Source organism: Eriocheir sinensis, unplaced genomic scaffold (genome assembly GCF_024679095.1).
Source record: "Eriocheir sinensis breed Jianghai 21 unplaced genomic scaffold, ASM2467909v1 Scaffold317, whole genome shotgun sequence".
Classification (NCBI taxonomy): Eukaryota; Metazoa; Arthropoda; class Malacostraca; order Decapoda; family Varunidae; genus Eriocheir; species Eriocheir sinensis.
This window is the reverse complement of record NW_026111629.1, coordinates 368,712-383,205: the sequence shown is the minus strand read 5'-3', so window position 1 is coordinate 383,205 and position 14,494 is coordinate 368,712. Positions and strand designations below refer to the sequence as shown.

Here is a 14,494-nt window from a genome sequence, read left to right as displayed (position 1 = left end):
TACAACGAAATGAGGTCATTCTTCATTGAATTATACTATAAGGTGATAGCTATCCTGTGTTTGAGGATACCCTAAACTTAACTTAACATAACCTAACAAAACCAAAACAAACACTAAAGACCTTGACTCTTGTTGATTTATACCATAAGGTGCTGGCTATCATGTGTCTGAAGATACCCTAAACTTAACCCAACATAGCCTAACAAAACCCCAAACAGTTACTACAGGTCTTGACTCAGAAAACTCATCTATGCTTCCTTACTAATGAGACTTTCTATACAACAAAGTGAGGTCATTCTTTATGAATTCATACCCTAAGTTCCTGCCTATCCTGTGTTTTAAGATACCCTAAACTTAACGTAACCTAACCAGTCCCACCTTAAGATGAAGCTGTTGGGTGTGAGTGGCAAAGTCTGGGCTGGAGTGAAGCAGGTGATGAGGGAGTTGTATCTGCCTGAAGCCCTATAGGAGAGCGTCTGGCTTCCCTCAACGCCCTGGGTCACCAAACACCCACCTGCAAACCATGACAGTGATTACAAGGAGTCCTGGCGGGGTATTCTCAGGCCGGGAAAACAAGTGGGGTACAGAAGACTAACTGGAGGAGTGAGTGAGTGAGGGTTGGCAGCTGAGGAGAGAAGAGGAGGTGGAGGCAGAGGGACAACAGGAAATTCAGGTAACGCCAGGCACCGCTTACTGCAGGAGTACTAGGCTGTCTCTCTCTCTCTCTCTCTCTCTCTCTCTCTCTCTCTTGTTATATTCTTTATTCTTTGTTTCATCTCTCTCTCTCTCTCTCTCTCTCTCTCTCTTTGTTATATTCTCTCTCTCTCCCTCTCTCTCTCTCTCTAGCTGTGACCAACCCGCACATGAGCTTAGTATGGCTCTTTTCCTGTATTTCACAACTAGGTAAACACACACACACACACACACACACACACACACACACACACACACACACACACACACACGCACACAAGGCTCTGTGTGTCGTCAACTCACTCCCTCCAGCTACTGACAGTCTCCTGCCTCTGGGCATGGAATCAAAAAAGGGTACAAACATTTATAACCTGGTCTTTGGCATGCATTATTTCTCAGTGAATTTAAGGTATTTTTAACAGTTATAATATGGATGTTTGAAAAGCCTCTCCTAGAACTTGCTGGGACTGTTTTGTGATGGTGGTGATGGTTTTACACAGCCTCGGTGCCAAGAAATGGAGTGTTACACATGAAAATCTGATAATCTATTCTGTGGCCTTGAAAATAGTTATATAGGAGCTAGAGACGCTTATAAATATGGACCATGAACTGTCTTGTGATGGTGGTGATAGTTTTACACGACCTCGGTGCCAAGAAATGGAGAACCACCCATCAAAACCCAGTTCATCTACTCTGTGGCGTTGGGAAACGGTCATATGGCCTCAGAGGTGTAGTAAACGCAAACGATACAATCAGATTTACATTTAAATGCTTATAAATTGTGTTTTTAACTTGAAATTTAACTTTGAGAGTAAGAGAAGCCAACTCCATCATTCCAGAAAATGGCAAGCGTGTTTTTAAGAGGAGTGGGCCAGGCAGCCTGTGCCTTCAACACAGAAACACCTTGGATCTCTTCACATTTCATTCCTCTTTCCATCATAATAAGAGACAATGGCACTATGTAACGTTCCTAAGACCATAATTACTTTTTCTCTGCTTTTTCTGAGTGGTTAAGGTGTTTGCTAGAATTGAAAGTATATGGCTATTTTTTCAGGTGAGCTGTGCTGGTCTGGGAATGAAACGGACTATAATAATTATATAGTGAGAATAATCTTTTGTTTGTGTGTTGTACTGTTCTGGTAAGTGTGGAGTGAGTTTACCTGTATTTCCTGAGCCAGTGCTTGGTGTGGCCTGCCTGTCCCTTAGGGGAGGTGACCTGACCCACACCACGCCACACCACCTCACACACACACACACACACACACACACACACTACAAACAAAAGGAATGTTCAATGAAACAATACCAGACGAGGGGGACAGACGGAGGAGTGTGGAAAGTAACAGGAAGAAGACGGAGCTGTACATGGAAAAAAAAATGGAGCGTGTAATGTGATAGGAAGAAGACGGAGGTGTACATGGGGAAAAAAAGAAGGCAAGGAATTTATCACAAAAGAAACTATTGTAGGAATAAACTGAACACAAGAAGGAACAAGGAAATTAATGATAAATGAACACTCACCAGTCACTCCTGTACTCACCCTCCTCCCTCCTCCTCTTGTTGTTGTTGTTGTTGTTGTTCTCGTCCTGCAACAAATCAGGTTAGGAATTAATGGACTGTGTAAACATTGATCCTTGGTGCCATAACAATAGTACATTCAGTTCACATCCTAACGTCAAAACAGCACCATTAAAACCCTGAGCCTGAGCCCTGCTGTAACATGGCTAAGTCCTTCCCTGCCATGTTACCCTCACTCTTGTAACATATCCCAGCACACTTATCAACAGCTGGGAGGCCTTGGCTATTTCCTCCTGCCTAGGACTTGAACGCCTTAAGGGCATCATAGTGAGGGCTGAATAATAGGAAGAGAAAATGTCTATTATTTCCCCAAAAAAGTGTACTAGTTTTTTCTGCAACAAGATGATGCTATTGATAATGTAATACCTATCAAACTGTATTTTAAGTTCCCAAAAACCAGTAGAACGGGGAGGGAGGGAGGGAGGGAGGGAGGGACAGAGAAAATGACTATAGAGGTGAGGGAAGAGAGAAAGAAAGGGAAAGAAGGGAGGAAACAGAAAGAGGGGAGAGAAAGGGAGCGTGAGGGAAAGGAAGGGAGAGAAAGAAGGAAAGGGAGAAGGGAAGAACGAGAAGGGAGAGAAAGAAACATTAGGGAATAAATAACAGGAACTGGGAAAGACAGGAAGAAAGAGGGAGGAGGAGGAGGAGGAGGAGGAGGAGGGAGATAAGAGAGAGGGAATGAAGGGAGAGAAAGTAGTGGAAGAAAAAGGGAGAGAAAAGGAAACATGGACATATGGAAGTGCAGGCAACATAAAGCATATTGGCTCATTACGAGGTCACCCGCAGTGATTTAATCTGCCTGACAGCCACTTGGGGCCTGGGGAGCAGATGAAAGCACCTCGATATTGAGGAGCAGATGAAAGCACCTCAATATTGAGGAGCAGATGAAAGCACCTCAATATTGAGGAGCAGATGAAAGCACCTCAATATTGAGGAGCAGATGAAAGCACCTCAATATTGAGGAGCAGATGAAAGCACCTCAATATTGAGGAGCAGATGACAACACCTCAATATTCAGTTTATTCCCGACGCAGCGAAGTGACGGTCGATTCTATATTTGAAGGAGTTGATGGTATTCGCATTTACTTCTTCTGAGGGAAGATTGTTCCAGTGGCGGATGACTCGGTTTGAAAAGAAACTCCTTCCAATGTCTGTGTTACATCGACTCGACTGAATGGGTAAGCCGTTATTTCTAGTTCTTAGGTTGGTTTGCAGTTCAAGGAATTTGGAGTAATCGATGTTATTGAACTTTTTCAGGTACTTGAAGACTTGAATCATATCCCCTCGTAGGCGTCTTTTCTCCAATGTAAAGAGATTGAGTCGCTTGAGTCGTTCCTCGTACGGGTGAGCCCTTAAGGTTGGAATCATCTTTGTGGCGCGTCGTTGAATCCTTTCCAGCAAAGCAATGTCCTTTCTGTAATTAGGAGACCAGAACTGTACTGCATACTCGAAGTGCGGTCTTACCATGGAATTATACAAGGATAGCATCACGTCTGGTGTTTTACACTCGAAGTTCCTCGCTATGAACCCGAGCATAGTGTTGGCTTTGTTGTATGCTTTTTTACAGTGATTCGCGTGTTTCAGGTCACTGCTGATAGTGACTCCAAGATCCTTTTCCTCCTGCATCGCTTGCAGAGGTCTCCCATTCATGATGTATGTGTGGTTACTATTTCTGGATCCAATGTGCATGACTTTGCATTTGTCAACATTAGAAGACATTTGACATTTTTCCGACAATTATATAAAGTGATTGAGGTCTTTCTGAATGATTTCGCAGTCGGTCTTTGTGAGGGCATCTCCACCCACCTTGGTGTCGTCAGCAAATTTCGATATTGTGGATTTCAGTCCTGATTCTAGGTCGTTGATATACATGATAAAGAGGATGGGTCCCAGCACTGACCCTTGAGGCACTCCACTAGTGACTGGAAGCCAATCGGAAGGCTGTCCGTTGAGTAGTACTCGTTGTTTTCTGTCGGTGAGCCAATCTCTTATCCACGCGATCAGATTGGCTCCGATGCCCGCCGAGTGCAGTTTCAAGGAGTCGCTCGTGGTACCTTGTCGAAGGCTTTGAAAGTCCAGGTATATAACATCACTGGGGATGTGGGCATCCCAGTTCTTATATATACCTTGGAAGAAGTCTAATAAATTCGTTAGGCAAGAGCGCTTGTTTCTGAAGCCATGCTGGGTGTCAGAGAAGGGAAGGGATGGGAAGGATTGGAAAGGGATGGGATGAGAAGATATGGAAGGAAGAGAAGGGATGGAGGGGAGGAGGAGGGGATGGAGGAGAAGGATGGAAGAGAAGGATGGAAGGGATGGAGAGGAAAGGAAGGAAGGATAGGAAGGAAGGAAGAGAAGGAAAGTGAAGGGAAGGATGGAAGGTTTTGAAGGAAGAGAGGGTTAGGAAGGAAATGAAGGATGGATGGGAAGGATGGAAGGAAGGAAAGGGATGGAAGGAAGGAATTGAAGAGAAAGGATGGGATGGGAAGGGATGGGCAGGGAAGGATGGGAAGGAAAGGAAGGAAGGAAAGGATGGATGGAAGGAAGGGAAGGAAGGAAAGGATGGGAAGGAAAGGAGGAAAGGAAGTGAAGGGATGGGAAGGAAGGATGGAAGGAAGGAAGGATGGAAGGAAGGAAAGGTATGGATGGGAAGGAAGGAATGGGAAGAGAAAGGAAGGATGGGAAGGAAGGAAGGAGGGATGGAAGGAAAGGAAGGAAGGAAAGGGATGGAAGGAAGGATGGAAGGAAAAGGATGGATGGATGGGAAGGATGGATGGGATGGATGGGATGGAAGGAAGGGAAAGGATGGGAAGGGAGGAGGAAGGAAGGGAAGGATGGAAGGAAGGGAAGGAAGGAAGGGAAGGATGGGAAGGATGGGAAGGGATAGGAAGGAAAGGATGGGATGGGATGGAAGGAACAAAGGAATACAAAAGAACACAAAGAAAGAACAAACAACAGCAGACCTGCTGGTCCCATGAGGTTGTTTCAGACAAGCTACACTAACTATCTAATCAAAGGTGGAAGATGAAGGACAGCAAAGGCGAAGGCTCCTCCCCACCCCCATCCCTCCAGCCAAAGCTGGCAGGAAAGGAAAAGAACCATGCAGCATGGAAAAACTGCATGGAATTTATGTAGGAAAGAGGAAAGAACTACCATTACTGCTACCACTAACCGGGTGATAAAGGCGGACAAGGACACCAGTATTCCAAAGAACTTAACGTTATTACGACAATGAGTAATATCTTAGTTGCTGGTTGGATTCAAAACACTTGTCTAATCTATTCTTGAAGGCCGTAACTGTTGTACTATCAACGACATCACAAGGTAGAGAGTTCCAACATTAACAACTCGATTGAAGAAGAAGTGTTTAGCTTCGTGCGACGAGAATCTTTTACCACTTATCTTCAAATTGTGATTTCTTCTTGTTCTATTTGATCGATCAATTGCAAAGTAATCTTCCGCATTAATATCACTGAATCCTTTAAACGTTTTAAACACTTCTATTAGATCGCCTCGCATTCTTCGTTTTGATAGGCTGAATAAATTTAGTCCTTTAAGTCTTTGTTCATATGACAAATTTCTCAACCTAGGAATCATCTTTGTTACTCTTCGATGGACCCGTTCCATCTTTTCTATGTCTTTTCTGTAGTACGGAGACCAAAACTGTACACAGTACTCTAGACGGGGTCGTACCAACGAATTATACAGTTTTAATATTACTTTTTCCGATTTATTATTAAAGACTCGTCCAATGAAGCCAACCAATTTGTTTGCAGTTTTAACTACCTCTGAACAATGCTGACCGGGCTTTAAATCGCTTTATATAGTGATTCCAAGATCCTTTTCTTTACTTACTGCAGAAAGTTGTAGGCCATTCATTACGTACCGAACGCGATTGTTATTTTTTCCGATGTGCAACACTTTACATTTGTCAACGTTAAATTTCATTTGCCATTGATTGGCCCAACGTGCAAGTCGATCTAGATCTGATTGTAAAGCTTCTTCGTCGAGTGTCGCAGTTACTTTACTAGCAATTTTTGTGTCATCAGCAAATTTTGATACTTTGCAAGTGAGCCCATCATTGATATCATTAACATAAATTAAGAAGAGCATGGGGCCAAGCACTGATCCTTGAGGTACGCCGCTTTTGACATCGAGCCAGTTAGATGTAACACCGTTTAGAACTACTCTCTGTTTCCGCTCAGAGAGCCAGTCCGCAAGCCAATTGTGAATGTTACCCGAGATACCGTGCGCCAGTAGTTTGCTGAGCAATCGTTGGTGGGGGACCTTATCAAATGCCTTTTGAAAATCCAGATATATGATATCTACTGATCTGCCTTCATCGAACACCTCAAAAATATAGTGAAAAAAATCAAGTTAGTTAGTCAAACACGAACGTTTACTACGGAAGCCATGTTGCGAATTATTTATTATACTATTTTCTTCGAAGAATTTCACCATATTGTCGCGAATGATACTTCCATTAACTTACAAACAATAGATGTCAGGCTAATTGGTCGATAGTTTCCTGGATGAGACTTGTCCCCCTTTTTGAAAATTGGTGTGACATTTGCAAGTTTCCAATCCGACGGAACTTTTCCAGCTGTTAAAGATTTATTGAATATGATGGAGAGCGGTTTACAAATTTGATGTTTGATTTCTTTTAAGACCCTAGGGGTAATTTTGTCTGACCAGGAGCTTTGCTTACTTTAATCTTTTCAATTGTGCATAAAATGTCACTTTCAACGATGAGCACGCCACTTAACATCTTTTCGGTCCTTCTAACCTCCGGCGGTTGAGGTGATAAACAATCTTCGTCGGTAAGGGTCGAAGGGAAGGGATGGGAAGGGAAAGGATGGGAAGGGAAAGGATGGGAAGGGATGGAAGGGAAGGATGGTAAGGAGGGAAGGAAGGAAGGGAAAGGATGGGAAGGAGGGGATGGAAAGGAAGGAAGGAAGGAAGGAAAGGAAAGGATGGGAAGGAGGGGATGGAAAGGAAGGAAGGAAGGAAGGAAGGGAAGGGATGGGGATGGAGGGGAAGGATGGAAGGAAGGGGAAGGAAGGGAGGGGAAGGAAAGGAAGGAAGGGAAGGAAGGGATGGGAAGGGAAGGAAGGAAGGAAGGGATGGAAGGGATGGAAGGATGGGAAGGAAAGGATGGGAGGGATGGAAGGAAAGGATGGGAAGGAAAGGATGGGAAGGAAGGGAAGGAGGGAAAGGAAGGAAGGAAGGAAGGGATGGGAAGGGAAAGGATGGGAAGGGATGGGAGGGAAAGGAAGGATAGGGAAGGGATGGGAAGGGAAATGATCGGAAGAGAAGGGAAGGGAAAGGAATGGAAGGGGAGGGAAAGGAAGGGAAGGGAAGGGAAGGGATTATGCATTATTTCAAAAGCCAATTGTTACACATCTTCACTATTTCTCTCTCTCTCTCTCTCCAGGCGTGACCTACCCGTCAGTCTCCTGCCTGAACGGTGAGGCTGTGTGTGTCCCAGGATGAGCAGGCTGTCTTGCAGGGTGTGGTCGCTGGGCTCTCTGGGGCGGCTGGTCAGCTCCTACGGAAAGGGAAGCTTGGGAGTGATTTTGCCTCCGAAAAAATAAAGAATTTGGGTGTTCATAACCCCATGACTGCTGATTTCCTACAAGAATACATCACCAAGCTGCAGGAGTGAAACAAAAAGTGGCTGCTACAGTTCACAGAAGAAAAAATATAAAGTTCTGCACCTTGGAAGGGGATATCCCCACTCAACACAGCAACACTGTACCACTAATAAAATTGTAGGCAGTTTATGACATGCCATACATGTAGGAGCTTACGGTAACCTTGGATAGCAACTCTATTTTCAAAATGCCACTCTATGGCCACTACTATCAAGGTGGCTCTTTGTCATTGTATCCGTATTGATATTTGATGATTATTTACTTTAGAAAAGTTACCCAGCAAATAAAATATTGGAAAGTTTTGGGATTGTACAATTTCCTTATATAATTATTGATTTTTTAAAATTCTGGCTAAAGCAAATTAATTTATTAAACTTTGAAGTAAGTTCAGTAATTGCTTTGAAAAAGTACCATGAGAGGGAAAATCAAGAAAAATGTAATAAATAAATTAAACTAATTCCAAGATTCATGATGACCATTTTAACAAAACTAATCCATTTAACGTCTCAGCAGTAGGGATGCCAGAGAACTTTTAAGTAATTCATCACACACGTAAGTTACAGGGCATACATTACTTCCTCCATTTAAGTCTAAAATGACCTTTTATAAAAACTTAGTTTACATTCTTTGATGCCAAAAGATCATTTAAAAATAAGTGAGTAATTAATGATTTAAATACAAGTGGTGTAGGAGCAGCATCCTGCTTGTACAAATTGAAGGCGGCAGCCTTTTGTTCGCTGCAAGATGAGCGTGCTCAGAGCATAAAACAATGTGGATGGGGTCTCGGTCAGCATTGTACACTCACAGAGGTGGCACTCAAGCCCTCCTGAACACTTACGCCTGTGCTGTAGTGTGTGTTCTTGGTGTTTTGAGCAGTACAGTGTGCATTCATTTTGGTTTGTGAGTTTTTGGGGTTTGTGAGCCAGCTTGCCAGATTGTCGTACTCAGAGGACCCTATTTACTGGTTTCTGATGCTTAACTATGGACAAGAAACAGCAGGAATTAATTATTTTATTGAGAACTGTAAATTAATGTAGTTATTGGGTCCAGATGTTTTTGGGGTTGAAAATTGGTAAATATGAGAAGCCGTGTACGACAATCTGGCTTTGTTGTTTGTAAGCAAAATAACATTACAAATTATGCTGGTAAACCGTGGTGTGACTATTTGCTATTGTTATATGTTGTTATTTATTACTGAGCCCGACGAGTGTTTCCTGCGCAGAGGCCACTACCATAAATTATCCGTGCAATCTGACGCAGCAGGTTGCCAGCGCCCGGTAACACACACCTTAAGAATCGCTGTGCCCAAACTGTCCTTTCTATGTCTATTCCATTCTATTTTTTGTTTATTTCAGTAGCAGGTATTGTGTGTTTAGTGTTATACTATAAGATCCATGACTCAGCTCACTTGGATCATTTAGGACTGATGGAAGACTTGTAAATAGGGGCATTTTCTTTATACCTAACTCAAACTTACCTAACCCAACCTTCATATACATCTATTTTTATTTATGTGTTTAGTGTTATATTATAAAACATAGATCCATGACTCAGCTCACTTGGATCATTTAGGACTGATGGAAGACTTGGGGCATTTTCTTTATACCTAACTCAACCTTACCTAACCCAACCTTCATATACATCTATTTTTATTTATGTGTTTAGTGTTATATTATAAAACCTAGATCCATGACTCAGTTCACTTGGATCATTTAGGACTGATGGAAGACTTGGAGCATTTTCTTTACACCTAACTCAACCTTACCTCAAGTCTTCCAAATATGTCGAGGTTCTGTAGGTTCTTTTCTCAGCTTTCACACAGTCCCAACACCTATCTCTTCCTCTCATATGTAAGCTGTAGGTAACAAATGAGAGGAAAAAATAGGTGTTGGGACTGTGTGGCAGAGCAGAGGGGAGAAATGGACTCACGGGAGCCAACGCCAGAACGGACTCCACAATTTGATTTCACTGTAACCCAACCTTCACATACATCTTTTTGGGGTTCATTTTTTCTCTCTCTCTCTCTATATATATATTCATTATACCTAACAACCTTAGCTTCCCTTACCTAGCCTTCATATATACAATAAGCACGGCTACTACTGTGTGACTATGTGGGCGACAAATGAGTTTGTGTAGTAGGAATACATATTCTTATGGGAAAAGTTATATATGGGCAGCAATGCCTTACAGTTTTTGTATCGCTGCCTCCCTCGCCAAGCCCCGCAGGACACCAAGAAGGCACACATACAGTAAACCCTCCATATAACAAACTAACTTGGGGGGAAGCTTAGTCCGCTAACGCCAAAAGTACATTATAAGCAGCGGAAAAAAAAATATATATATTACCGACGAACCTAATAAACATCGGTATAGAGTTTTATTATTGAGTATGTTGTGTGCACGTTATCTACATAGCAGCTCAGCACAGCTGGCGATGGACTGCAGGGCACCGAGGCTGCCTGTTGTATACCCACAGCAGCCCGCAGCTGCATTGCAAAATAACTCATAGTTCAACTTTCCCACTGTTTCTACTTTTCACTCAGCGCTCACAAAGATCACAAGTGGACAAACTAGAACAACACCAGGCAAAGTAATGTTCTCCTGCCGTGTATTCCCCCTGCGTGGTGGACACCAGAGCCACTTATTTCTGCCAGGAGTATTTCTCACAACACTGGACGGCGGCGGATTGGACCACGCACGCCGCCCCGTCCCTCGCTGCATATTTCTGCACCCCACACTGCTGAATGCCCAATAAATTTACAGTAACCAAGCAAAACCTAACTTAACCTACCTAGCTGGGGGCCATCTCCCCTCGACCCCATAAGCTGTGTCAGCACTGACACTCACGAACACTTGGCTATTTTCCATTATATATTAACGTCCTGGATTGATGCATAAAACTATTCTGGGTCGGTCCCCGTGGATTTCTGACCCTCTGGGTTGATACGCTAACTGGGTAAACTAACACAGGTAAAAGGTGTGCCGGTGCATTCCCTTCCACACATTGTTGTCAGCACTTGTTGCTGTCCATTGCTCATTTGTTTTCACTGACTGACTGACTGACTGACTGACTGGGCGTGAATATATATATATATATATATATATATATATATATATATATATATATCTATATATATATATATATATATATATATATATATATATAGATATATATATATATATATATATATATATATATATATATATATACATATATACTGTATATACAGTGTGGCGACTATGCCTGATGAACGAGCCTCCATAACCCACTTAGCTAGGAGGCACCTCTTTGGCCGACTCAGTAAGGAGTGGCTCTCCCGTCACGCTGGTCGCAGGTTCAATCCCAGGCAGCCGGCGAATACCCTGAACTTGATTAATTTCTCGTGTGTTTCGATACACGCAGAGGACGTGTTGGGAAATAGGGGAAATAGAAATGAAGCTCTCGGGGCATGACATAATTATACCTAAGTTAACCCTTAAAGGAAGGCTGAGGGTAATTCCTGCTCAGGCAGACAAAGGCAGAAAGGTGGGGTGCAGGAATTACCGTCATTTGATTTCCCGCAAAAATTTGTACTACTTCTGAACATGATATCTCTGGTGAGCAGCAACTGAGTTACTTGTAGTTACTTTCACCATGTAAATAAAAGATTGGCGGTGTACAGGCACTATGAACTATTGTGTTTTGAGCTCCAATTGCCACACAGGGCACCGACGAAGAACACCTTTTTAGACAATTTTATCACCAGGCACACAAGCAGAAACTCCCCCTCCAGGCCGTCCTTCAGGGGTGAACCTTACCTAATCTTATATATACCTATCTATCCATCTGTATATACACGTGTTTGAGTTTACAGGCAAAACATCTTTCAGACAGACAGAATTCATCCCCCCAGACGCATGCCTATGGGTACAGAATGGGTAAAAAGATATCATTTTAACCTCATGAACCTTGGGGTACAGTTGGCAAGCCAGGATCATTGAGGGCAAAAAGTTGAATGTTTCTCTGGGGTGATACTGGCGGCGTCCCTTGGGGAAGAGTGACACCTGACGTACATTGGACAGGTTTGCGTACATTGGTGGCACATTGGGGTGTCATACGTGCGCCTAACATCACCACATCATGGGAAATGGATGTAAGAAGAGGCGTGGCTTGGAGAGGAACCAAGCCTTCAGGTGTCTGCCCTGAACACTTCAGGTACAGGGAGGGATCCTTGACTTACGACGGAGTTCCAGATTTTGTGTGAAAGTTGAAACACATTAATTAAGGAGACGTCACCGTTTTATGAGCACACATCACTCCCTCCTATAAGGTTACACACGCCCCAAGACTCCTGACCTTTGACCTAGGATAGCGGCGGCCTGACCGAGGAGGAGAAAATAAAACAGTACTGTACGGCACCTAATTGCCTATATGCTTAACAAAATTAAGAAGGAACTGTTGTCAGACCAACTCCAAGTGCCATAAGTGCCTACATCACTCACCATTAATAATCATACTTATAAGCATCTATCCATCATACTTAACCAGCAAGGAAGGAAGGAAGGAAGCAAGGAAGGAAGGAGGGAAGGAAGGAAGGAAGGAGGGAAGGAAAGAAGGAAAAGAAAATATTTAACACTCACCATTGGTTTGATGTCTGCCATATTACAAATCCTTCCTCTTCTTCTTCCTCCTCTTCTCTCTCTGTGTGTCCTCTTCTTCTTCTTCTTCTTCTTCTTCTTCCTGTGTAAACAATAGAGATAGCAATAAATTCATGAAAAGAAAAAAAATAGCAAATAAAAAAGGAGAAAAAAATTATATTGAAAGAAGAAAAATAAGATAAACACCTTTATGGATTTATTTTATATATGTATTTTTGTGTGTGTGTGTGTGTGTTTGTTGGGAAGCACAAGCGACACAAGAAGGATTTTGATTTTAATTCAGTTTATTTTACTCTTTTATTTCTGTGAGAGAGAGAGAGAGAGAGAGAGAGAGAGAGAGAGAGAGAGAGAGAGAGAGAGAGAGAGAGAGAGAGAGAGAGAGAGAGAGAGAGAGAGAGAGAGAGAGAGAGAGAGAGAGAGAGAGAGAGAGAGAGAGAGAGAGAGAGAGAGAGAGAGAGAGAGAGAGAGGTTGGAAGGGCAGGGCAGGACAAGGAGGAGGAGGCAGAAATTATACAAAGTGAAATATTGTGAAGCGGAAAATTGTAGGTAGGCAAAGATATACTGGCCAGGCTTTTGAAGGAGTGTTTTGTGATGGTGGTGATACATGGCTTCTGCACACCTTCATCTGAAGAAACACCCATGGAAACAAACCTAGTCAGTGTGGCTTTGGAAAATAGTCATAATGGGAGATGACAAGTCTCTTATAGAATTTGCTAGGCTTTTCACGTAGTATTTTTGTGATGATACATGGCTTTTGCACCTTCAATGGAAAAGTCACCCATGGAAACAAACCTAGTCAGTCTTCCCTGTGGCCTTGGGAAATGGTTGTAGTAATGGGAGACACACACATTTAAGAAGACAGGTACAGAGTGATGCTGGGTTATATTGGGAGCCAGATGCAGTTAAAAACATAGACCTGAGAACCATTTCCCCATGTCCACATGTCTGGAGGAAGGGAGCATGTCTGTGGGCCCCTGTACACCTGTCACAAGTATGAGGGAGACCGCTAACCCTCTCCCTAACACTCCGAATAAGAGAATTTTGTTTATGAAAGCACTTCTTGTGCATATGAAGGAAGGAAAGTCTGTTTTATCTTTCTTTTTGACCTTGAGCGACGTCCTTTACTGTAAGGAAAAAAACCCATAAAATATAAACCATCCAGCAGTGAAGCAAGTTTCCAGACTCAACTCAGTGTTTGGTAAAATTGTTGCGGCATTGAACAAATCTTTCTGTATTTTGTATCTTTTTATGCTTTTTATTATTTCTTATTTACCTTTCAATGTTCTTCACATGTATAATTTCTTTACTCCTAATCTTATACACTTTTAAATGATCATCTTATTTTTGTAAATGAAGACAACATGTTGCAGATGTACAGTAGCGATATGAAGTGATGTCGCTGCTCTCAGAATGTTTCCTACATTTGAAGATAACGTGTATTTATTGTTTATGTTATAATGTTCCCTCCTAAACGTTGTGATGTAAAACACGGTAAAATAACGTAGTAGTACCTGAATTACAATTATACATTCATTTGTTTAGAAAATGCAACTGTAATGTCATGTGTTGTCTTCAGTACTGAAGACAACCTTCAAATGATTTAGCTCACATCGTGTGCTTATCTTCAAAAACAGTTGTTAGACGGCGTTATATATATATATATATATATATATATATATATATATATATATATATATATATATATATATATATATATATATATATATATATACATATATATATATATATATATATATACATACATATATATATATATATATATATATATATATATATATATATATATATATATATATATATATATATATATATATATATATATGTGTGTAGTGGCGACTATGCCTGATGAACGAGCCTCCATAACCCACTTAGCCAGTGGGTACCTCTTGGCCGACTCGGTAAGGAGTGGC

General features: G+C 42.1%; 1 long non-coding RNA gene across 1 annotated transcript; it reads right to left on the bottom strand.

Annotated features, from left to right (window-relative positions):
* Positions 1 to 2,240: 2,240 nt before the first annotated feature.
* LOC126991671 (uncharacterized) lies at positions 2,241 to 12,879 on the bottom strand. The gene is made up of 3 exons (XR_007745749.1): positions 12,546 to 12,879; positions 7,714 to 7,816; positions 2,241 to 2,279 (listed from the first exon to the last, which is right to left on the bottom strand). It is a non-coding gene; the product is annotated as an uncharacterized LOC126991671 (long non-coding RNA).
* Positions 12,880 to 14,494: the final 1,615 nt, after the last annotated feature.